Source organism: Lupinus angustifolius, chromosome LG04 (assembly GCF_001865875.1).
Source record: "Lupinus angustifolius cultivar Tanjil chromosome LG04, LupAngTanjil_v1.0, whole genome shotgun sequence".
Classification (NCBI taxonomy): Eukaryota; Viridiplantae; Streptophyta; class Magnoliopsida; order Fabales; family Fabaceae; genus Lupinus; species Lupinus angustifolius.
This window is the reverse complement of record NC_032012.1, coordinates 19,718,713-19,746,212: the sequence shown is the minus strand read 5'-3', so window position 1 is coordinate 19,746,212 and position 27,500 is coordinate 19,718,713. Positions and strand designations below refer to the sequence as shown.

Genomic DNA, 27,500 nt, shown 5'->3' with positions numbered 1-27,500 from the left:
GTTGTTACTAGGAATAGTATTCCTCATGGCAGTGTCAATTGGTATTGCTTACGGAGAAAAAATGTGATAAAGAATCATGAGAGACCTCAGGAAAGAGAACAAGAGGAGCGTGACCCAAGACAACAACCACGCCCCCGCCATCAGGAGGAGCAAGACAGAGAGCATAGGAGAGAGGAGGAACGTAATCGTGAGCCATCACGTGGTAGGAGCGAGAGCGAAGAAAGCCGAGAGGAAGAGCGTGAACAAAGGAGAGAACCTAGTAGAGGGAGGGAGCAAGAACAACAACCTCAACATGGAAGGAGAGAGGAGGAAGAAGAGTGGCAACCGAGGAGACAACGACCTCAAAGTAGAAGGGAAGAGAGAGAGCAAGAGCAAGGATCTAGCTCAAGCTCAGGTAGGCAAAGTGGTTATGAGAGGAGGGAACAAAGGGAAGAGAGAGAGCAAGCGCTCAGACTCACGCAGACAGAGGAACCCTTATTACTTCAGCTCTGAAAGATTCCAAACTCTTTACAGAAATAGGAATGGCCAAATCCGTGTGCTTGAGAGGTTTGACCAGAGAACCAATAGACTTGAGAATCTCCAAAACTACCGCATTGTGGAGTTCCAATCAAAACCTAACACTCTCATTCTCCCTAAACACTCTGATGCTGACTACATCCTCGTTGTACTCAATGGTAACTATTATCAAGGATTTAAATTGAGGTCGCTAACCTAAATTTAAAACCTTACTTACTACTAGTAGTATTCATTTCTACCAATTAATTAATGAGAATGAATGATTTGTTACATTCATTATTTTGGGATTGTAGGTAGAGCCACAATCATGATAGTCAACCCTGATAAAAGACAAGCATATAACCTTGAGTATGGCGATGCTCTTAGACTCCCAGCTGGAACAACTTCTTATATCCTTAACTTGGATGACAACCAGAACCTTAGAGTAGTCAAGCTCGCAATACCCATCAACAACCCTGGCAACTTCTATGTAATGTTCTTTCTCCAATCATATTATCTTTTATGTTTATATCATCTAATTTTCTATGCACTCATTGCATATTTAACACCATATAATTTTAATTTCTTCCTCCTTTCTCTCTATATTTGTATATTTATAGGATTTCTATCCATCAAGTACTAAAGACCAACAGTCTTACTTCAACGGCTTCAGTAGGAACACTTTAGAGGCCACCTTCAATGTATGACATCTGATCTGCGTTGGTTGCACAATTATTTATTGAGTATATGTACTAATGATCACATATTTGTTTGTTTGGATTTCAAATATAGACCCGTTATGAAGAGATACAAAATATTCTTTTAGGAAATTAGGACGAGCAGGAAGATGACGAGCAATGGCATGGACAAGAGCAGAGCCACCAAGATGAGGGGGTGATAGTGAGAGTGTCAAAGGAACAGATCCAAGAATTGAGAAAACATGCTCAATCATCATCAGGAAAAGGCAAACCATCTGAATCTGGCCCCTTCAACTTGAGAAGCAATGTACCCATTTATTCAAACAAGTTTGGCAACTTCTATGAGATCACCCCGGACAGAAACCCTCAAGCTCAGGATTTGGATATCTCTCTGACCTTCATAGAAATTAACGAGGTACATTATTTACATCCCACCCCAAATAACAATACACACAATTCCTTGTACTTATTCACCGGTGTTGTGTCTTAGACAACAATACTATTACTAATGATTTGATTTTTTTATGTTAGGGAGGTTTGTTGTTACCACACTATAACTCAAAGGCCATATTTGTAGTCGTGGTTGATAAAGGAGAAGGAAATTATGAACTGGTGGGTATAAGAGATCAAGAACGACAACAAGATGAGCAAGAACAGGAAGAAGTGAGAAGGTACAATGCTAAATTATCAGAAGGTGACATTTTCGTAATTCCAGCAGGTCATCCAATTTCCATCAACGCTTCCTCAAATCTTCGCTTGCTTGGATTTGGCATCAATGCTAACGAAAACCAGAGGAATTTCCTTGCAAGTACCATAAACATTATTCAACTTCAAAGTTTATAATTAAATATATTTTAATTTAACCTAAACATGCTGTTTAAAAGGTAGATACACGGTTATAAAATTGATAGCTAAATCACCAACTATATCTTTGGACGAAGCCAATGTGGCAACAAAGTAAACTTTTGGCACAAATACCTAATTGTAAATTATAATATTTGCTTTATGACTTTGGTTTTGGCATTACTAACTCGTATTGTTATGTTTGAAAATTATTGAAAATTGAAAGGTTCTGAAGACAATATGATAAGACAGTTAGATAAAGAAGTGAAGGAGCTTACATTCCCTGGTTCTGTTGAAGATGTTGAGAGATTAATTAAGAACCAACAACAATCTTACTTTGCAAATGCTCAACCTCAGCAGCAACAACAAAGGGAGAAGGAGGGAAGGCATGGAAGAAGGGGTCTTATCTTTTCCATTTAGATCACTCTTTACTAAGCTGCTATCTACTATCATGTAAGAGCTCATAGTGAGCCACGAGATATTAATAAAACTAGAGTTTTACCTATGTATTATTATTAATAAAAAAATCTACCTTGAAAGTTTTACATGCAATACCCTTCATCAATCTATATGTTCTTATGTAATTTAACTAATATAATTATATATATTATATTATACCTATTGAATTCATTGATATTGCATTTACTTCGCACTTAAAAGAATAAGAGTTTCACACACTTCTTAACTAAATTATTTTAATTCTCCAAATGAATCGAAGACAACAACTCAGATCCTAAGCCCTTGAGCTTTTTTAGTTTCTTATTTAGAAGTATCATAGTTAATATCCCATATTATAATCCAAAGTTTTTATTTCATTTTATTTGATTTTTTAATTAAAATATTTTTATGCAACAAAATTTAAGAAATAATTATGTTGATATGAATTGTTTTATGAAATATGTGATGGAAGAAATCAAAATCTAATTATATTTTATACATTTAAATATAAGAATAAGAAGAAGAAGTACACGAGATGGTGTCTATTTTTCAAGAATAGTCCAATTAAAAAAAGCATTGTCAGTATATAATGTACAATAGTATCGATACATTTATAATCTTTTCGATGATAACTTTGAAAAACATGAAAAATGAGACTTGCCCATCTCATATTATATAGTGTAATTACTTTCCATTTGTTTATTTCAGCCTCAAAATGATTACACCCCAACATTTAGGCAATCAAAATTCTTCTAAAAAATAACCTAGGCTTTAACATCCATCATAGACAAATCTTAAAATTGAACAAAATTATATCTTTAATGATTCTCACTTGGTGAACAAATTACAACCCTAACATTTATGAATAATCTAACATTTTCTCTTACTTCATTTTCTTCTTCACTTAAGTTAGTACTAAAACGAGATTAATATAATTACAAGGTTATATACATATATAACTAATTTTTATATTTATTGTTATTATATATATAAACAAGGTTTTATATATATATATATATATATTTAACCTTATGTAATATTTTTTTTTAAAAATAAATTTATTAATTGAGTTATATAAATGAACCAATTCAAGTTGAGTTGAGCAATTTGCGAACTTAAATGAGTTGAACCCGAGCTAAAAAATAACCCTTATCAAACTTGAGTTGAGTTTCAAATTGAGCATATCCTTATCGAGCTGAGTTCTAGTTCAAGCCAGTTCGACTTGTTTCCATCTCTATATGCAAATCAAGAGAAAGTTTAATCACAAGGAAAGTGAATAGTGATAATAAGTAATGGTTGATGGTCTATGGCCACAATAAAAGTATCATAACAAAACATTTTCTTCACACCCGTTAAAAATGATTTATCAATATCACGATGATTAAATAACAAAACGTTTTCATAATCAAATTGCAGAACATCAGGATGATTACCGAGTACTAAGAGCACAAAGTTCCTTTCTCACAATAGAAGCATTGTAAGAAAGCCTTTCCTACACTCTGGCCAAGGTTGATTTATTATCATCCTTTTTTAGAAATGATTGAGATGCTGAATAAATGGATAGTTACACAATAGCGAAGTCATAAAAAATACGAAGTTCCTTTCTCATTAAGTATGGTGTAATACATTTCTATGCACCTTTCCAAAATTCTTAACATGATTTTCTTTCTTTCATGGTTTACTTTCTTTCATGCCAAATCTATCTATGATTTTATCTATATATCTTTCTTGTGACAACCTTAGGATACCTTGAGAGGATCTCTTAGTATCTGAATACTTAATACAAAAGAAGCGGCCCCAAGATCTTTCATTTCGAAATTCTTCATTAGAAATCTCTTGGTCTCATGCAATAGTCCTATATCTTGCCTAAAAACCATACGAGGTAATAACTTGATGGAACTTGTGATTTCATTGACGAGAAGCTTGTTTAAGGCTATATATGGATTTCTTTAATTTGCATACCATTAACTTGCATACCATTAACTTGAGCTAATTGACACAAAGTATTTTGGTTGCAACCATGTAGATCGTTTCTTTAATATCACCGTTTGGAAAAACAGTTTTAACATCCATCTGATGTAGCTCTAAATCAAAATGAGCTACTAGTGCCAATATTATTCGAAAAGAATCATCCGAAGATACTAGAGTGAAAGTTTCTTAATAATCAATGTCTTCTTTCTAAGTGTAGCATTGAGCAACTAGACGAGCTTTATATCTAGAACTTGACAATTGTGAATTAAATTTGGTTAAATAAAGGTCATTGTTACATCACTTTTTCTGAATGAACCAAATGTGAGAAACTGAGGTCAAACACAATAAGGGTTTTCTGATTTAAATTGACAATTGCATAAAAAGCCTTTTTGCTTTTATGAGTGCATAATTTTTTATGATTGTACGTTCTATAACTTGATTTGTACCCGTTTCAAGATTAAAGTATGTTTGTATGCATTAATATGATAGAGGAAATGAAGACGTTTTCTTTTGACCTTCAACTGCTTGCTATAAACATTGACAACCCATTAGTTGCCCAATTTTGAACTTGAACTTTAATGATTTTTCATAGCTACTTAAATGAGGGTTTGGGATAATTTGGGATGTTTGGTTGAAGCAATGGGAAATGTAAAAAGGCCATGTGTAGTGAAAGAAACCATAAAATTGTGAAAAAGAAAAAACTCATCATTTCTCTTTTAGAAAAAATAATGAGAATGAATAAAAAAATGAAAAAAATAATACAAAATATACTAAAGGAGAAAGGATTGAAAAAGTGTATTGTAAAAAGAAAGATTGATTGAAAAAAGATCATATGATAAATTAAGGCTTATTAATAGAATCACAATGCTTTAGTCAGATGTCTAAAAAGTTTAAGAATTTTGAGAAACATTTATAAGCCTTTTGAAGTACCCTTTCTTTGTTTATCTCACCATAAATCATTCACCTTAACCCCATTACAACCATTTAAAGACCTCTTGATTTTTGCATGCATTCAAATACATCCAGTGGAATTTGGTCTATAATCAAGCATAAGTGGAATCTAAACTTTCGGTTAACATTGATTAATTGATTAAAGATATAGTTTAATCAATTAAGTAGTCTTTATAATACGTTAATTGATGAAGTGTTTTTATGGATCAATTAATTGAATTACAATAGCTACTGGTTTGAAGCTCTTAACCTCGCTAATTGATTATACCAGAAGCTTAATCGGTTAAATATGGTTATTGAAGAAAACGTGTTATTTTTAACAAGCATTAATCAATTAAATGCATTGATAATCGATCTAGATCAGTTAAATTCAGTTTATTATAAAAGCTGTAATTTTACCCATAAGAAATATGAGAGAGATTACAAAAAATTCAAGATTTTATCTGAAAAATAGTGTTATGCAAAAGTTTAAGTGTTTCTTGTGCATAATCAAGATTAGAAGAAAAAGCTTATTCAGAAGTAATTTTTGAGCATTCAATTGTACAATTACTTTTCATACAAACCTTGCATAAATACACATTTTCTATTAGGTCTTGTGAGATTTTCTGATTAGGTTTGAGATTGAGTGTTACTTGTTCATATAGGCACATTTAGGTGGTTGTAACTTGAAAAAGTGATGAGACAACAAATTTGAGGAGTTTAGAAGAAAAATTGTCCTAGGTGAGGTTAGGTTGTATAGTCTTCATCATTTCACAAAGGTTTTAGTTGAGAGCAAGATTCGACTAGGGCTAGACAGCGAGTAGGTGTGGAGTATCCAAAAGAGGCGTGTCGGAAGTCAAAGCGGGTAGCTTGACTCTAGATATAAGAAGGAAGCATGTGTGGAAGTGTAATTGGAAGTGTGCTTGTAATTGAATATTACTTCATTTCTTAGTGAAGAAAAATCTCCAAGATCCGTCGGAAGGCCTAGATGTAGTTTGTAAGTGGACCCACAAACGAACTAGGAAATTCTTTTGTTGTTCTTGTTGCTCTTCCCTTATCTCTTTTACATTCTAAGTCTTTAAATTTCACATTGATTTGTGAATTGCTTAATTGTTTTAGATTAATTGTTCATAATCTGATTAAGTAGTATACGCTTGTAACGATTGAATTGTTCGAGTTTTCTGTTGAAAATATTCTGGTTTCAAGAAACCTAACTGTCAGGATAACCGATTAAAACATTCGTTAATCGGTTAAGACATATTTGTCCATAATTAATTAAGACCTTGGTTAATCGATTAAACTGGTAGTTTTTCAGAACTTTGTAAATACCAGAAAAGTGATAATTTGATTGTGCTGCACCTATTCAACCCACCCCCTATAGGTGTGTTTATATTCTGATTATACCCAACAAGTGGTATCAGAGCTAGTATGACAGTACTAGCTTAGCCGCTAACTTCGCTGATCCACGAAAATATCACTATAGGTTCTACCAACCCTTTCGGTGGTGATAGTGCATCCATCAATCGTCCTCCGATATTCAGTGGTGAGGGGTATGCCTAATGGAAGGTTCACATGAGAATCATTATCGAGGCCATTGGCACGGATGTTTGGGAGGCTGTTGTCAATGGACCATATATTTCACTACATTTGGTGGAAGGAGAAATCAAAGAAAAGGCGAAGAGCTTGTGGAATGATGATGATAAAAGAAAAGTTCAACACAATTTAAAAGCAAAAAATATCATCACTTCAGCACTCTCTTATGACGAGTTCTTTAGGGCATCTCAATGTTATAGTGCCAAGGAGATGCAGAACATATTACAAGTCACCTATGAAGGCACGAGCGAAGTTAAGCGGGCACATCTAAATGCTTTGACGCACAAGTATGAGTTGTTTAGGATGTTTCCTAACGAGTCTATAAGAGACATGTAGAAATGTTTCACTCATATCATAAATCATCTAGTTGCTCTATATAAGACATTTGCTAAAGGTGAACTCACTAATAAAGTGTTAAGATGCCTTGACAAGAACTGGCAGCGAAAAGTGACCGATATCATGGACTCCAATGATCTTGATTCGATGCCATTAGATACAATGTTCGGAAAATCCAAGAACATGAAATGGAGTTAGGGCGCTTAACCTTGCATGAAGAATAAGACAAATTCAAGAAAAATATTTCTCTCAAGGCGTCAACATCACAAATTTAAGAAGGGAACATTGATGAGGATTCTGATTCTGAAATAGACGACGATACCATGATGCTCTTAGTAAGAAAGTTTAACAAATTCCTGAAGAAAAGAGGAGGTCAAACTGGTTTTAACGCAAAGAAGCTAAGGACTCAACCCGAAAAGGCAAGGCTCTCAAAGACCGCTTCACTTGCCATGAGTATGGAAAAGTTGGGCACATGTAATTCCAATATCCAACCTCTCTCAAGAAGGTTGAGGGTGAGAAGAACACCTCAAGAGAATTCAAGTCTTAAATGGCCTACATTGTGTGGGACGTTCTCGAGGAGGATCCTACAACAAGCACATTTGATAAATAGGAGACCATCAAACTATGTCTTATAGCTCACACACCGGATTCCAATAACTTATCCGATAAAGAATAATCCAGTGAGGTACATTCTCCTTATCGTAGTTCATGTTCTGAAAATTCTGAAAAGATACCCACTTATGATGAACTATATGACACTTTTGTAGAATTACACGAGGAACTTAAAAAACTTGCAAGAATTAGTGTTGATCGTAAAAGGATTATATTGTTGCATGATGAGAAAATAGTAAAAATGCAAGCAATGATTGATGAAATTAAACTTGAGAATAACACCCTTGATATCTATGCACGTGTCTCTTGTGATTGTTCTTCTAAATTATGTGAGACTTCTAAATGTGAAAATTGCAATGTGTTAAAATTTGAAAATTCTGTTTTGAAAGATAAGATTGCAAAGTTCACACATAGTCGTCAAAATCTTGACAATTTACTTGCTAATACTAAAAATATTGGTAATCATGTTGGAATAGGATATAATAATACCAAGCAAAGAAAACCATCTAGAAAACATGTGACTCATAATCGAAAAGTATATAATCATAAATCATCTACATGTTTTTATTGTGGCATTCATGGACATACTTCCCTTTCATGTTATATTCAAAAGTATGGAGTACCAAATGGAAAGTATGTTTGGATTAAAACGGTACTAGTTCCCATGGTTACTAGCCATAAGGGACCTAACATAAATTGGGTATCTGAAAGTGCCAAGTAAATTTATTTTGCAGGTATGTCTTCGATCACATGGACAACTTTGGTATCTAGATAATGGATGTTCGAGACATATGACATGAGATAGATCCAAATTCCTTGATATATTATTGAATGAAAACGACTATGTTACGTATGGAGACTACAATTGAGAGAAAACACTCGGAGTTAGAAAAATTGGAGTTGTTTCTCGAACTATCATCGACAATGTTCTTTATGTCTAAGGACTTGAACACAATTTGCTTAGTATTAGTCAACTTTGTGATAGAGGTAACAAAGTTTCTTTTGATTTTGATTGTTGTGTCATACGTGATGGATTAGATAATAAGGTAAAATTTATTTGTCATATGATACATAATATTTACATGATTAATATGGATAATATCACTTCTCTATTTTCAAAATCTTTTATTTTGAAGGAGAATGATATATGGGTTTGGCATAAAAGAGTGGGTCATATTCATTTGAAACATTTAGAAAAAGTATCAACTAAGGAACTTGTGGTAGGGCTACCTGAGCTAAATTTTAAAACCGTCGATATTTGTGATACCTATCAAAGATGTAAGCAGGTTAAAAACTCATTTTCATCAAAAACCATGATATCCATAACAAGGCCATTGGAGCTTCTCAATATGGACTTGTTTGGACCATCTCAAGTAATGAGTTGTGGAAGTAGCTACTATGCACTAGTTATTGTTGTTGATTTTTCTAGATTCACTTGCACACTATTTCTAACTTTAAAAAGTGAAACTTTCAAATCATTTAAAAATATTACCAAACAAATACAAAAGCAGTTTAACTATAAAATAATATTTATCTGTAGTGACCACAACGGTGAATTTAAAAATCATTTGTTCGAAAAGTTTTGCGAGAAAAATGGTATACTTCACCAATTCTCGACTCCTCGCACTCCTCAACAAAATGGAGTTGTTGAGAGGAAAAATAGAGTATTGGAGGAATTATCCAGGACAATGCTAAACAAAAACAAAGTTCCAACATATTTCTGGGCTTGACGCGGTTCACACCACATGCTATATGATTAACCGAATTCTGATTACGCCTATGTTTTCAAAAACACCTTATGAACTTTTAAAAGGCTGCAAACCAAATATATCTCATCTTCACGCTTTTGGGTGCAAATGTTTTATATTAAATAACGGAAAAGATAATTTGGGTAAGTTTGATTCAAAATCCGATTAAGGGATATTCTTAGGTTATTCAGTATATAATAAAGCCTATTGAGTCTATAATAAGCATAACATGAATGTATAAGAATCTATACATGCACATTTTGATGAATCTTCTCTAAGAGAGAATATGAAGGTTGTATTTGATGATGTTTCAAGTGCATTGGAGGATGCATACACAACGAAATCCGAAGTAGAAAAGGAAGCACAAATTGAAAATAATGAAAATCAAGAAGATGAAAACATGCCAAAAGTCTTGAAAATGAAAAAGGATCATCTTATCGATAAGGTCATAGGTGATATCTCAATGGGAGTGGTAACCCGAAACTCTCTTCGTAATTACTATATTTTGTTGCTTTTGTTTCTCAAATTGAACCTAAATTTTTTAATGAGGCCCTTGAAGACGAACATTGGGGTATAACTATGCAAGAAGAGCTAAACTAGTTCGAGTAAAATAATGTGTGGTACTTGGTCCCCAAGCCAAAAGATCACCCGATTATTGACACTAAGTGGGTCTTTCACAACAAACTCGATGAATCAGTCTTGATTATTCAAAACAAAGCACGACTAGTTGCTCAAGCACATAATCAAGAGGAAGGCATTGATTATGACAAAACATATGCCCAGGCTGCAAGGTTGAAAGCCATTAGGATGTTACTTGCCTATGCTTCAATAATGAACTTTAAACTTTTTCAAATGGATGTTAAGAGTGCATTCTTGAATGGTTTCATTCAAGAAGAAATTTATGTTAACCAACCCCCAGGATTTGAAAATTTCAAATATCCTAATCATGCATTTAAACTTACAAAGGATCTCTACGGATTGAAACAAGCACTGAGGGCTTGGTATGAGCATTTAAGTACTTTTCTTTTAGAAAAAAATGATTTGTAAGGGGTAAGGTGGACACAACTCTCTTTATAGAGAAATCTAATAATGATATATTGTTAGCTAAAATTTATGTTGATGATATTATATTTGGTGCCACTAACTTGTTTGAATAGGTGTGACGAAACTCAAGTTCCACTTTTCTGGTTTTTACACACTTACTGAAAAATGCTCAGTTAATCGATTAACTAGTAGGCTTAATCGATTAAATCTAAACATAACCAAAATGATCAGAACAACAACGTGCACAATTATTAACCAACACACAAACAAATATACAACATATACTTTTATACAAGATTAACAAGAACATAGCAAGGAATTAGCATTCAAAATATCAGCTCCAAACTCGCATTAAAACATCTTGAAATATAAAAGAGAAAATGATAGAAAAGATTGTGCATGGATTTTATCCTGGTTCGGTTTTCTGTCCACTGCAAAACTACATCCATTCCTCCCCTCTGATCTGGGAGATTTTCCTTCTTCACTATAGAACACAATGTATGTTACATACATGCTTCCAAATACAAGACTCAAACGCTCCTTTCTTGGAACCCAAAGAACTTCGTCACCCTTGGTTTGACCTTTCCCAAAACCGCCTCCAAGAAAACCTTTCTTACACCGATTCAGCCCCAGCCGTGGTATCGCTCTTTATCCCAAGACATCCAAGTCTTTGTGTGAATAACACCTTACCTAACCGCACCTAGGATTTTTCCAATCCTTGAATAACAATGTTTTGAGTTATTAATGAGTACTTAATACTCGGATATTACAATAAAGATCAAAGCCTAAAACCTAAGCAAGAACTCACAAGAATTCCTAGTCTAATATGAATGTACATGCATGAGGTTTATGAAATCATAAAGAACTATCTCTTTTCTTTCCAAGAAACATGAGAATGATTCAAGAAAGCTTTTCAAAGAAACATGCAATATGAATGTGAAAACTAAAGCCTTAGCATGATGTAGTCATTCTCCTAATGCAACACTCTCTAATAGTTTCTAATAATAATTATTAATTTTCTTTTCTCTATGTTTTTCACTCTTAGCCATTTCTGCAATTTTCCAGAATTTATACAAAACATATTTTGCCTCTAAAAACGGTATTTTCAGTTGTGCAGTTGAAACAACAGAAAATAGAGACGTTAATCGATTAAGCCATGGGGTTAATTGATTAACCAGTGTAACATGATTTAAAACAAAAAATAGTTGAGTTAATCGATTAAGTCACCACGTTAATCGATTAACCAACATGTTATAACACATGATTTAAATGGCAAACTACTCATATGCTATGCTTAACTCATATACATGTTTTAACAATTATATTATGCCTAATATGCACATATAACATGTATGATATGCATGAACATATAATAAACTAGACGATATATCATTTTAGTATCTCATTTTAGTGGATTAATTACTTTATTAAGTCTTGTGAGACTCACACCTAGGTTTACCTAACCTAGACTCAATATCTATGGCAAACATCTTAGACTTCTAAAAAGATAATAAAGAATTATAACCTAAGTCTAATAAGTCACCACTTGAGCCCTTGGCATGTTGATTGTTGAGCCATCTTCAAGCTTTAATTAATTCCTTGTCTTCATCAAAACATAGGCAAAACATTGCTAGTGCAATCCTTGACACTTTGCACTCTCAATCTCTCCCCTTTTTGATGATGACAAACACCACATCAAATAATACATTACATTTGATGAATTAGCTTGATGATGTTGTACATTTGCATAATGGTTGTGAATTCAAAGTTGAAAGCGCTTTGCTCTCCCCCTTAGGTAAGCAATGATTAATAATGCGGACGCTATTATGACAACCTACAAATAACGTCAAACACAACAAGCAACCTTTCTCTCCCTTTTGACATTATCAAAAAGATATGAATATTCAATTCTAGTCCAAAGTAAGAAGAGATATATCAATTTATTTTGAAAATTTGTAATTATTATCATAGGCAATAACTAGTTTGAGAAGCTTAAACAAACACATTGATTTCTGACTCTAAAACTGAATATAGACAAATTTTGCATGACATATCCATTATGTAAACAATTTAGACATGGAATGATTAAACTTATATGTATGCCATTTGTTAGTACTTTTTAGATGCCACTTATTAGATGTCATTATCACCATTTATTAGCACTTGTTAGGAAATTTTCATTTTAAAGCATATTTCAATCATTCAATTATAATACACAACTAACACATGTTCAACATTTACGCAAAAAAAAATTCTATTTAACATAATTAGCAAGGTTCAACATAGTTACAAAATACTAAAAGAAGGTACAACCATAACCATAAAATGTATTTGACTGAAAAATATGGACGTAAGCCACAAAACAACAAGAATTAAATGTCAAAAAAAAATTGAGTCCAGGTAATTGATTATCACAAAATTTAATTGATTAAAATGATTTATTTCAGAAAGCTTTAGCTACTGGAAGTCATTTAATCGATTATACTGAGGGTTAATCGATTAATGACAAAAAGTTGACAGTTTTAAGAACAATTTTGAGCTTACTCAGAAATAATTTTGTAACCTTGTTAATATAATTACCTTACTTACCCTTTGGTGATAGGTCAAGATTACCACTTGTTTGATGAAAAATTTGATGTTATGATCAAAGTTTTATATTTGACATTCAAAGCGCGCTGCTCCCCCTTTCATTGTTCTTCCCTTTATCTTCTCCCCCTTTCATTGTTCTTCCATTTATCTTCTCCCCCTTTATTACTTAGAGAAGTACTCTTGGTATGTAGCATAATACGGAAGCTCATTCAACAATCTTTCTCAATAACTTTTATTCTTAATAGCCTTGATCTACTCACCAACCTTGTGCCTAGAATTTCTTTTGTTGATTTATCCCTTAATGCTCAAATGTTCTTTGGCACACCTACAAACACAATTTACTTGTCTCTTTCAGGTACCCAAGTTATTTTGGGTTCCTTCTTGTTAGTAACTAAGGGATCTTGCCCCTTCTTTACCCAAACATATTTGCCACTTGGCACACCAAATTTTCTAATAAAGCATGTAGTGAATGTGTGACCATGTGTAGCACAATAGAAACAAGTAGGCATGTTATTATTTGACTTCTTATGCATATGAACTACTGGATTTCTACATGGTCTTTTCTTAGGCTGAAGTTTATATCCAATTCCAGACTGGTTACCAACATTTCTTGTATTAGCAAGCAATGTGTTAAGGTTGTCTTGACTATATGTGAGCTTTGAAAGTTTTTTTTTTCAAAATAGAATTTTCAGCATTTAAACTCTCACAAGTATCACATAAAGTGGGTTGACGTAATTTAGAAGTAGAGCAATCACATGAGGCACATGCATAGATAATATCAAGTGTTTCATTTGCAAGTTTAAGTTCATCTAATTCCTTTTGCATTTCAATTATTTTCTTTTCATGAAAGGAGATAACTCATTTTCTATCTATTTTTATTTTAACAACTTTCTTTAACTCCTTATGCATTTTGACATAAGCTGCAAATAATTCATCATATGGAGGAGAGTACCTCAATAGAATCATCTTCATCACTAGATGTGCACTTCTCATGCACTCGTGCCATAAGGCATACCTTTGAATTTTTATCCTCATCGGATGAGCTTGAAGTCGAATCTTTCTTGGAATCGTTCCAAATAATATATGCTTCTTTTGACTTGGACATTCGAGAGTTTCTCTTCTTGTTATTGACTTTCTTGAGGTGGCTCGAGCACTGATGCTTCATGTGGCCCGATTTTCCACACTCATAGCAAGTGAAGCCTTCTTTGGGAATCTTGCTTTTCTTGGTTGAATTTTTGGCTTCTTTCTTTAGATTCTTGATCCCTCCTTTCTTCTTGAGATACTTCTTGAATTTTTCAAATAGGAGAGTCAATTCTTCATCGGAATCAGAATCTGATCTAGAATCCTCACTTGCTTGATCTTCTTGAAATCTTGTAGCCTTGAGTGTGATTCCGTTTTTGTCTGACTCTTCATTCATTGTCAAGCGCCCTAACTCCATTTCATGTTCTTGGAGATTCCCAAACAGAGTAGCTAATGGCATGTTGTCTAAGTTCTTTGACTCCATTATTGCGATTACCTTTAGTTGTCATTTCCTATCAAGACAGCGCACAACATTGTTAGACAAATCAGCATTAGTAAAAGTTTTATCAAGGGCGACCAAATGATTTACAACATGAGTAAAACGTTCTTGCATATTAAATATAGATTCATTAAGAAGCATGTGAAATAACGCATACTCATGTGTAAACGCATTTAGTCTAGCGCACTTAACTTCACTTGTGCCTTCGTGTGTAACTTTTAAAGTATCCCACATTTCTTTTGCATTAAGGCATTGCGAGACTCTAAAGAATTCGTCATAACATAAGGCCGAAGTAATAATGTTATTGGCCTTAAGGTCATGTTGGACCTTTATTTTCTCAATATCCGTCCATGAGCCTTTAGGCTTTTCTTTAGACTCGCCATCCACCATATGAAGAGGAATGTATGGACCATTGACAACGGAATCCCAAATGTCTGTGTCTATCCCCTCGATATAAATTCTCATGCGAAACTTCCAATAGGCATAGCCCTAGCCACTAAATACGGGAGGGCGGTTAATGGATGCGCCATCACCGTCAAAGGGGTTGTTAGATCCCATATGTAGTCCCTTTCAGATCATGCGAATGCGGTTGAGGTAGCACGACGTACTAGCTTTGATACCACTTGTTAGGTATCACTGGCAGAATACACCTAGAAGGGGGTTGAATAGGTGCGGCGGAGCTCAAGTTCCACTTTTCTGGTTTTTACACACTTGCTGAAAAATGCCCAGTTAATCGATTAACTAGTGGGCTTAATCGATTAAATCTAAACATAACCAGAATGATCAGAACAACAACTTGCACAGTTATTAACCAACACACAAACATATATACAACATATGCTTTTATGCAAGATTAACAAGAACATAGCAAAGAACAAGCATGCAAAATATTAGCTCCAAGCTCGCATTAAAACATCTTGAAATATAAAAGAGAAAATGATAGAAATGATTGTGCAGAGATTTTATCCTGGTTCGTTTTGATGTCCACTGCAAAACTATATCCAGTCATCTCCTCTAATCTAGGATATTTTCCTTCTTCACTATAGAACACAATGTACGTTACATACACGCTTCCAAATACAAGCCTCGAATCCTCTTTTCTTGGAACCCAAAGAACTTTGTCACCCTTTTTTGTTTGACCTTTCCCAAAACCACCTCCAAGAAAACCTTTCTTACCGCGATTCAGCCCCATCCAAGGTATTGCTCTTTATCCCAAGACCTCCAAATCTTTGTGTGAAGAACACCTTACCTAACCGCAACTGGGATTTTCTCAATCCTTGAATAACAATGCTTTGAGTTATTAATGAGTACTTAATACTCAGACATTACAATAAAGATCAAAGCCTAAAACCTAAGCAAGAATTCACAAGACTTCCAAGTCTAATATGAATTTACATGCATGAGGATGATGAAATTATGCAATCATAAATAACTATCTCTTTTCTTTCCAAGAAACACAAGAATGATGCAAGAAAGTTTCTCAAAGAAACATGCAATATGAATGTGAAAACTAAAGCCTTAGCATGATCTAGTCTTTCTCCTAATGTAATACTCTCTAATAGTTTCTAACAATGATGATCAGTTCTCTTTTCTCTGTGTTTTTCACTCTTAGCCATTTCTGCAATTTGCCAGAATTTATACAAAACAAATTTTGCCTCTAAAAATGGTTTTTTCAGTTATGCAGTTGAAACAACAGAAAATAGATACGTTAATCGATTAAGCCATGGGGTTAATCGATTAACTAGTGTAACATGATTTAAAACAGAAAACAGTTGAGTTAATCGATTAATTACCATGTTAATCGATTAACCAACATGTTAAAACACATGATTCAAAAGGCAAACTACTCATATGCTATGCTTAACTCCTATGCATGTTTTAGCAATTATATTATGTCTAATATACACATATAACATGTATGATATGCATGAACAGATAATAAACTAGATGATATCTCATTTTAGTGGATTAATTACTTTATTAAGTCTTGTGAGACTCACACCTTTGTTTACCTAACCTAGACTCAATATCTATGACAAGCATCTTAGACTTCTAAACAGATAATAAAGAATTATAGCCTAAGTCTAATAAGTCACCACTTGAGCTCTGAGCATGTTGATTGTTGAGTCATCTTCAAGCTTTAATTAATTCATTGTCTTCATCGGAACATAGGCAAAACATTGCTAGTGCAATCCTTGACACTTTGCACTCTCACTAACAATATTATTTGTGAGGATTTCTCAAATTTGATGAAGGGAGAGTTCGAAATGTCGATGATGGGTGAATTGATGTTCTTCCAAGGATTACAAATAAAATAGTTGAGTAGAGGAATCTTTGTGCTTCAGTCAAAATATTGCAAGGAGTTATTAAGGAAATATGTCATGGACAAAGCAATAGAAGCCTCTACTCCAATGGTGTCATCAAGCTATCTTGATAAAGATGATAAGAGTAAATTGGTTGAGGTAACAAAATATCGGGACATAATTGGCTCTTTACTTTATCTTACATCTAGTTGTCCTAATATATTGTTTAGTGTATGTTTATATGCTAGATATCAATTTAATCCTAAAGAATCTCATCTTATTGTTGTAAAATGAATCATGAAATACTTAAAAGGAACATTACAAATGGGACTTTGGTATCCTAGGGATGCCTCATTATCTTTGGTAGGATACTCTGATTCTAACTTCGCTGGGTCCAAGTTGGATTGCAAGAGTATGTGGGACTTGCCACCTGTTAGGTAGCTCCCTTGTTTCTTGGCACAACAAGAAGCAAGCATGTGTTGCTTTGTCAACTTCTAAAACAAAATATATTGTCGATGGCGTGTGTTGCGCTCAAATCCTTAGGATGAAGCAGTAATTGCAAGACTTCTGTCTAAATCTTGATCATATACTGATCAAGTGTGATAACACGAGTGCCATAAACTTATCAAAGAACTCCATTCTGCATTCACGTACTAAGCATAAAGAAATGTGTCATCATTTTCTAAGGGATCATGTGCAAAAAGGTGATTGCATAATTGAATTTGTAGAGATCTCAAAACAGTTGACCAATATATTCACCAAGCCCCTTCCCCGAGACATATTCTTTGTTCTAAGAAGATAACTTTAAATCCTTGATGAATCATATCTAACCTAGCTTGTTTTAGGTTCATATATGCCTTAACATGTATCTCCTATATGCTTATACGAAAAATAATTTTAAATGTATGTTTAACATGCTTAATTAACTTTCATGATTTGTGTGCTGCATGATTATAGTTAAATAAGAGGTTCTAATGAAATTATGTATGGTAAGTATACCTAAGCATCCCTCACTTAAACCAAAATCTGTCATGGTTGCTAGTCAACCAATGTTAATTGATTAACATATAATTTCTATCAATTAAAAGAGTTTCAGGGGCTTCCGAAATTTAAAATTGCTTTAAATTAATCGATTAAGAGATACTATAATCAATTAATGTAAGCTCCAATTTTTTTTTCAAATAAATGTTTGTTACAAATTAATTGATTAACGACATCAATAAAAACAGATTTTAGTTCAGTTTCAGTGTTTTCAAACTTTGAAACCCTAAACCCCAAAACTATGATTCCCCTTCCAAAACTCTTCCAAAATTCATCCTTCCAAAATCCAGAAACACAAATACTATGAGTGAAATGGGTTGTTCATCTACACCAAAAGGTCATCTCACAGAATAAATCTCTCTTCCTCCCTCATATCTACAATGCTTGCTGGTGTGGAAAAGTGAATAAAGGATCATATGGACTCTGGTTTTAAATCCATGAACAGTCACGTCGATCCAATCTTGGAAACTTTGGAGGTTATGCAAAAGCAACAACAAATGACACATGCTAAGGTTGCTGATGTGACTAAATCTCAAGCAAAGCTCCAAGAACTCTATGACATTGATGTTAATATGAATTTAATTGATGAGGATGAGGAAGAAGACCCAATTGCAAATGAATTACTATACTCTGAATGGGCCAATCTAATGAAGAAGATGGACACTCCACCATCCCCACATCCACCTCAAGAGTTGTTTAGCTTAGAAATGCTTATGTTAGAATAAGCTTTAGTGTGCATGTGTGTATGTGTGATTATGTTTGTTTTGGTTATGGTTTGTTGTTGGTTCACATTATGACTTGGTTATGTTTATGGTTGAACTTTTGCATGAATTATTATGTTGAACTTAGTGTTTGCATTATCTTTGCATTATATTTATTGATATTTCAATTGTTCAAATCGAATGATTTGTTAAAACATGCTCACTATCAACTATAACAGTTAATTTAAGTAGGATTAATCGATTAAGTGTATATGTTAATCGAATAAATACAAATGTTGTGGACTTGATCAAGTTTGTAAATTGTTTTTAATCCATTAATTACTCCTTTAATCGATTAAATTCAGCATAAATCAGAATTTTTCCTTTCTTTTGGTTTTATTTTTTATATTTTTGTTTTATCATGCCAAAAGGAGGAGAAATTGTTGTTTGAACTTTTGAAGGTTGTTATTCATGCTTACGTAATAATCATATCCTATCTTCAATCATGAGTGAGGGGCAGTTGTGCTATATTGACACTATTTATTCATAACCTAAGCAAAAAACGTTGATCAAAATCCAGCTTCAAAGCATAAAGCAAGAAAACGTTTGTCATCATAAAAAGGGGGACATTGATATTACAAGAGGAGTCAAAGTCTACAAGTGCATTCTACAACAAATTTCTGATGAAGACAACAAATTTAGTAAAGCTTGAAGATTGACGCAACTTATCAAACAACAAGCCGAAGACTCAAGGTTATCTAGAATTAGGAAAGTCTTTTTATTTTTAGATGTCCTAAGATGATTGCCTTGTTCGAGTCTAGGTTAGGTAGACCTAGTATGAGAATCTCACAAAGCTTAAAAGATAAATAAAACTTAAAAATCAGAATCATCCATCCTTAATAGACAGTATGCATGCACTTCACTTGAGCATACATGATTTCAGTGCATTAAAACTAAATATCTTTTTGAAATCATTCATTACATGAGCATACATCATTTATAAGGTTTTACCTTGCATAATTGGAATCTAAACTTTTGGTTAAAACTGATTAATTGATTAAAGTGGTCTTTAGAACACGTTAATCGATTAAGTATTTTTATGGATCAATTAATTGAATTACAACAGCTATTGGTTTGAAGCTCTTAGCCTCGTTAATCAATTATACCAAAAGTTTAATCGATTAAATAGGCTTACTAAAGAAAATATGTTATTTTTAACAAACAATTGATTGATTAAGTTTATTGACGATCGATTAAGATCAGATTACTATAAAAGCTGTAATTTTACCCATGTGTAATATGGGAGAGATTCAAAAAAATTCAAGAGTTTATCTAAAAAATAGTGTTCTGCAAAAGTTTAAGTGTTTCTTGCGCATAAGAGGGATTAGAAGAAAAAAAGCTTCTTTGGAAGTAATTTTTGAGCATTCAATTGTAAAATTCTTTTTCATACAAGCCTTGCATAAATCCACATTTTCTATTAGGTCTTGTGAGATTTTCTGATTAGGTTTGAGATTGAGTGTTACATGTTCATATATGCACATTTTAGGTGCTTCTAACTTGAAACGGTGTTGACACAACAAATTTGAGGAGTTTAGAAAAAAAAATTGTCCCAACCCAGGTTAGGTTGTACATTCTTCACCATTTCATAAAGGTCTTAGTTGAGGGCAAGATTCAGCTGGGAATAGACAATAAGTACGTGTGGAGTATCCAAAAGAGACGTGTCAGAAGTCAAACTGGGTGGCTTAGATCTAAGAAGGAAGCGTTTGTGAAAGTGTATTTGAAAGCATGCTTATAATTGAATATTACTTTGTTTCTTGATGAATTCTATTATCATGCTATCAAATTTACTATCCTTATTATTCAGAACGATATCACTTTTCTTTAATGAATATAGTTTTATATGAAGCTATATATTGAAACTTTAGAAGTTATAGTGAACAAAGACTTGAAATTAGGCACAACTGCTTATTGTTACATTTCATTTTTTGTATAAATGGCTTAGTGTTAAGTCATGACACATGATTGTGAAAATATGATTTATTATTTTGTTTGGTCGGGTTTAAGAGAGCCTCACCAATTTGATGTTCTTCCTCCTCCCTGGGGTGTGCAAAGATTATATCCTTCGATGTTAGATTTTAGCTATGATTTTTTTTAAGGCAAGGGTGGCAACACACCCACAATTTTATTAGAAAAGGAGAAGCAAATTACTAGAGAGCCAAGGCAAGATTACAAGTGTTTAAATCTGTAGTTAGGCAATTTGAGGATATTCCTATTGTACTCAGCCAACAGAAAAACAGGGATAGAGTCCCACCAATAATCAATCTCGATATCACCCTAAAGGTAGTTTGTCAGCACAAGTATTCCCCTTTATGAAAGTATGAGAAATTTTAAACTCCATTGAGTTGATTAAAACACAACATTGATTACATGAATACCTTAACTTCCAAGGAACAAAACGTTTTCCATTGAATATGTCCACCACCATGCTTGAATCACACTCAAACTAAATAGCATTCCAACCCTTTGAGTGAGCTAGCTTCAAAATTAAAATAGAAGAAAGCACTTCTACTTAAATAAAATCCTGAATATCAATAGAAGTTGTAAAACATCCCAAGAATATACCAAAATTGTCTCTAAAAATGCCCTCCCCCAGCATGCCCAGGAGAACCATGAGCTTCACCATCTACATTATTTTTTGTCCAACCAATTAGAGGAGGATGCCAAATAACTATAGAAATTACAGGAGCATTACTGGATTTTCTAGAAACATTGAATACTCTAAGAATGGAGAACTCAGTTAGAGAAGGCCTAGAACACAACTTAGATAAATTTCTAGTTAGAGTAGTGTCCAAAATAATTTTAGCAATGACTTGATAGAGGGATATTCTCATATTCTCAAATATGATATTATTCTTGCATAGCCAAATTGTTGAGTCAATATTTAAAATAATAGGAGCTGCCACTTCCTTTAGCTGAGGACTCCACTTTCTACTACAAGCAAGATATTGACAATAGAGGATCTGACCAGGGGGAACCAATCAAGTTTCTTAACCAATTCCATAGAGAAATTGCAAATGGACAATTGAAAAATATGTGATTATAAGATTCAGCATCTGCTAGACACAATTTGCAAATATAAGCCAAAGAAAGACCTTTTTTGCAAGTTGTCATCTATTGACATTTTATTCTTGTAAAGTCTCCATGGGATGAAATACATTGTAGAAGGGATAGAAATAGACCAAAATAACTTACACCAATTTAATTGATTCATACAAGGTTTAATGAAATTGTAAGCAACTTTCATAGTTAGAACTCCATCATTTGTGTGCTTCCAAGCAAGCTAATCATTATGTCTTTCCAAAGAAATAGGAATTTTGACAATTGAATTAGAGATTTCAGGGTGCAGCACAACCATCCAAGTTGGAATTATCCACTTTGATTCATGAATGAAATCAACAACAATGGTTGATAGGGAAAAGTGAATATGAGCAATGATGCTTAAGGAATCAGCCAGGGAAGAGCCAAGCCAATTATCCAACCAATAGCTAATATGTCTTCCATTTCCCACTAGCCAGATGGAATTATAGAAACAATGTGCCAATTTTTTTTTAATTTCGCACCAAATAAAGGATTTAATATAACTAGTAGTAGGTCTGCTAGCTCTATAAAATATGTGCCTATAGAAGCTGACCCATTCATGTCTAGAAGATTGCATCTCCCAAGCCAGTTTAAGAATAGTAGCCTAATTCAGAGTTGAGATCGATCTCAAACCCAAACATCCCTCCTTCACTGGATTGTACACTTGATGCCAAGCAACAGTCACCAACTTTTTCACCTTAGTGTCACCAGACCATATGAAATTTTTGATGCTATTGTCCACAACCTTTATCAATTTAACATGCCAAGAATAAATATGAACGCTATAAATTAGCATACTGTGAATTATAGACTTGGCAAGCTCAACTCTGCCATAATTGAAGGTGAATAGCCTTTCCACATAGATATCTTGTTGACAATCTTGTCATCTATAGTTTGTAGATGAATAGGTCTAGCCTTGCCTTTGAGTATAGAAACCCCCGAGTAAGTGAAAGGCAAATGACCAGCATTAAAACCCAAGTTGGAAGATCAATTAATAGTTTTGCTTGTAGAGTCATGAGTGGAAAACAATTTATACTTGCTAAGATTGAGATTTTGCCCAGAAGCTTGAGCATAAATTAAGATCAAATCCTTTAAATCCAGAAGTTTTCTTTTGATGCTTGAGTAGAAAATCAAAATATCATCAATATAGAGGACATGGCTAGGTGATTGAACTTTTCTAGAACCAGAAATGGTGCTGATTTTTCATCTTTAAGCAACATTGTTAGCCTCTACTTAGAACATCTTCAGCCAAGCATAAGAGAAGGGGAGACAGGGGATCACCTTAATGAAACCAACATTCTACTCATTCACAAATATTGATAACTTAGCATATTAAAGGATTATACTTATCCAATTGATGAATATGTTATCAAAACCAAAAGCTTTAAGGGTGTCCTCAAGAAGACTCAACCAATTGTGTCAAAGGATTTTTTAACATCCAACTTGATAGCCAAATTACCACCAAATGTCTTGTGATCAACGAGATTAATAGCTTCAGAAACTATACAAATGCAGCCATGTAGTGCCTATCTTTGATGAAGCCTCTTTGATGGTTGGAGGTAATCCTAGGAGTAATGATGGCAAGCCTATCAGTCAAGACTTTGGTTATAACTTTAAATTGAAAGTTTGCTAAAGAAATGTGCCTAAAGTCCTCAATTTTTTTTGCCCTAGGGAATTTAGGAATTAGAAACACAAAGTTGGAATTAAGACTAGGGAGTAACCAACCCTGAGTGAAAAACTGAGAAACTGATTTACAAACATACAGACCAACAATATCCCAAAATTCTTGAAAAAAACATCCTCCAAAACCATCAAGGCTATGATCCTCAGTGTCATATTTGTTGGAGAAATTCCTTCTCCATCCGAAATCCATAGAGTGAATGCGAAAGTCCTTATGACCATGATTTTGTTCCCACAACCTAATATGTATGCCCATACATACACCAGAATGGAACATCCATGGTCCAGACCGGAGAAACCCCAAATGAGTTCATGGTGAAGATGAAGAACATACCTTGTTGAGCCATTTCCGGAATCTCGAAGGTATGAGGGTGAGATGATCTTCCAGATGATAGAGCGCCGAATGGTTTTCCTTTAGTTCTCTCTAGAGGGGAATGAGAGAATACCTTAGTTTCTGAAAAGTGTTGCTTTGAGGTTAGTTGGAGGAGGCTTATCCTTATGCCTTATAAGCCCTTATGGATGAGTGGATAGTGTTATCCTATTCTGGATAACACTATTCTCATCCTACCTTATTCTCCTCCACCTTTACACTTGAAAACCTATTGCTCTACAAATGAGGACCATAACCCATAAACGTAACCCCGTAGTGGTTACTACTTTAGTTGCAATAATTCTGATTCAGTCCCTTCATCAAATCAGAAATTGTCTGAAGGTATATGCACTTAAAATTATTTCATGACACATATTCCCTTAGCCACCAAATTAATTACTTAAGATCATTTTATATTTTGGCTAATTACATAATGGCCATAACACAATTATAGAATTATATTTGTGACCCATAAATTGTCAGAAATTCTAACAATCTCCCACTAGTCACACATATGATTCTCTGTACGTGTTATCCTTAATGCGCTCTTAAATATTGCCATTATGACTTAGGCATACCCAAATTATCTCGTCCATCAGTCCTGTCTCCATATCAAATCACGACTTCGCCATATCAATCATGGCTAATTCAACAATGATCACCAACATTGACACAACTAAATGACATAGATACATCATGAAATGTGTAGCATGAAAATTACATGAATATGATCTGTACATGTCAATTTTCAACTGGTCCTACTTAACTTTAGTGAGATCCTTAACAATAACATAAAAACTTTATTGTACAAAGTATAATGACAGAATACCAAACTGAATGATTAATCAACTGAAGTTTGAATACAAAGTATTCATACAAAATACTGAAATTACATAGAACATGATAAAAGTTGTGCACAATCTAACTCCCACTAAACCAAAATATCCTCACACTGTAGAACACCCATGTGAGCAAAATGCTCATGAAAGACCTTGGGTGTGATAGCCTTTGTAAGAGGATCCGCAATCATGTAGTTACTGCCTAAATGTTCTATGGAAAGCTGTCCACTCTGTACCTTCTCCTTAAAAACTAGGAACTTAATGTCGATATGTTTCGACTTTGCCGAACTCATATTGTTGTTGGAGAACAAAACGGCTGAATTATTGTCACAGTATAACTTTAGTGGTCTTTCAATCCTTTCCACAATCCGCAGCCCAGTGACAAAATTTCTCAACCATGATGACTGAAGTGATGCCTCATAACATGCTATATATTCTGCTGCCATGGTGGATGAAGCTACAAGGTTTTGCTTGGCAGAATGCCGAGAAACCGCACCACCAGCTAACAGAAAAACATAGCCTGAAGTAGATCGTCTACTATCTTGGCATCCCGCAAAATCGGAGTCAGAATACCCAATGATCTCTAATTGGTCTGATCTCCTATATGTGAGCATATAGTCTTTTGTTCTCTTTAAGTACCTCATGACCCCTTTGGCTGCTTTCCAATGGTCCATTCCTGGATTACTCATATATCTGCCTAAAACCCCAACTATGAACGCTATATCCGGACGCGTACATATATATCTGGACGCGTACATACTTGAGCATACATAAGACTCCCTACAGCTGATGCATAAGGGATCTTTTATATTTCCTGAATTTACAGATTTCCTTTAGGGCACTGACTGAGACTAAATTTGTCTCTCTTAGCAACTGGAGTATCCATTACTTTACAGTCCTGCATGCCATACCTTTTGAGCACCTTTTCTATATAGCTCTTTTGTGATAATCCAAGAATACCCCGAGATCTGTCTCGGTGTATCTGGATTCCTAATACAAATGAAGCTTCACCAAGATCCTTCATTTCAAAATTACTGGATAGAAATGTCTTGGTTTCTAACAAGGTACCCACATCATTAGTGGCAAGCAGTATGTCATCCACATACAAGAGCAAGAAAATATACTTGCTCCCACTGAACTTGTGATACACACAATCTTCAACTGAATTCATCTCAAAACCAAAAGAGAGAATCACCTCATGAAATTTGTGGTACCATTGACGAGACGCCTGTTTTAGCCCATAGATGGATTTTGTCAATTTGCAAACCATATTCTTTCGGTCTCCCGTTACAAAGTGTTCTGGTTGCACCATATAAATCTTTTCATTAATGTTTCCATTTAGAAAAGCTGTTTTGACATCCATCTGATGAAGCTCCAAATCATAATGTGCTACAAGAGCCATGATTGTCCTAAGAGAGTCTTTCGATGAAACCGGAGAGAAAGTCTCTTTATAGTCAATCCCTTCCTTCTGAGTAAAACCCTTAGCTACAAGACGTGCCTTATACCTCTCCACATTACCATTAGAATCCCGCTTGGTCTTAAAAATCCATTTGCAACCAATGGGTTTCTTACCTTCTGGTAATGGGACAAGTTCCCAAACTTTATTGTCTTGCATGGATTTATACTCCTCTTTCATTGCTTCAATCCACTTTTCCGAATTGGAACTTTGGATGGCTTCACGAACGTTTAATGGATCATTGTCCATTAAGCCATCACCCTCATGTTCCAAAAGAAAGCAAATGTAATCATTTTGAGTTTGTCCTTCATGAATTACCAACTCATCTTGAGCATGGAAAGCTTCATCAGCTATGTCTTGAAAAGGTTCCAAATTTGCTTCATCAAAAGCAACCATATGAATCGCATTTGGAATTGATACAAATTCTTCCTCTAAGACAAAGTATATAACCTTATCTTCCCCTTCAAACTCAATATCCACAAATAACGCGGTTGTACTCGTCTCAAATATGGATTTTAAATTTGGATCATAAAATTTATAGCCCCTTGATTTTTCAGAGTAACCAATAAATTAACTGCTTACTGTACGAGATTCCAATTTCTTCTCATAAGGCCTATAAGGCCTTGCCTCAGCTGGATATCCCCACACATGAAAATGCTTTAGACTTGGTTTTCGCCCAGTCCAATGCTCATAAGGTGTTTTGGCAGTTGCCTTAGTTGGTACCCTATTAAGAATATAACCTGATGTCTTAAGTGCCTCTCCTCAGAGTGACTCTGGTAAGGTAGAGTGACAAATCACACTCTTTACCATGTCCTTACGAGTCCGGTTTCATCTTTCAGACACACCGTTCATGCTAGGCGATCCTGGCATGGTGTACTGTGGGACTATACCTTATTCCTCTAGGTATTTGGCAAAAGGCCCTGGACGTTGTTCACCTGAACCGTCATATCTACCGTAGTATTCACCACCATGGTCAGATCTAACGCACTTAAACCTTTTTTCAAGTTGATTTTCAACCTCGGCCTTAAAAGTTTTGAACACGTCCACCGATTGGGACTTTTCATGAATTAGAAAAATGTATGCATAACGAGAATAATCATCTATGAATGATATGAAATATCGTTGACCATTCCAGGAAGTCATAGGGAATGGCCCA

General features: G+C 34.2%; 2 long non-coding RNA genes and 1 pseudogene across 2 annotated transcripts in view; 1 reads left to right on the top strand and 2 right to left on the bottom strand.

Moving 5' to 3' along the window:
- Nucleotides 1-2,539, top strand: part of LOC109346128 — a 2,589-nt pseudogene extending 50 nt beyond the window's left edge.
- LOC109346129 lies at nt 1,899-24,529 on the bottom strand. The gene is made up of 3 exons (XR_002107484.1): nt 24,519-24,529; nt 16,913-16,914; nt 1,899-2,021 (listed from the first exon to the last, which is right to left on the bottom strand). It is a non-coding gene; the product is annotated as an uncharacterized LOC109346129 (long non-coding RNA).
- The window catches only part of LOC109346127, a 19,151-nt gene continuing 17,211 nt past the window's right edge, over nt 25,561-27,500 (bottom strand). Inside the window, exon 3 of the long non-coding RNA XR_002107483.1 lies at nt 25,561-25,572. This is a non-coding gene — a long non-coding RNA (uncharacterized LOC109346127). The remainder of the gene's footprint in view (nt 25,573-27,500) is intronic.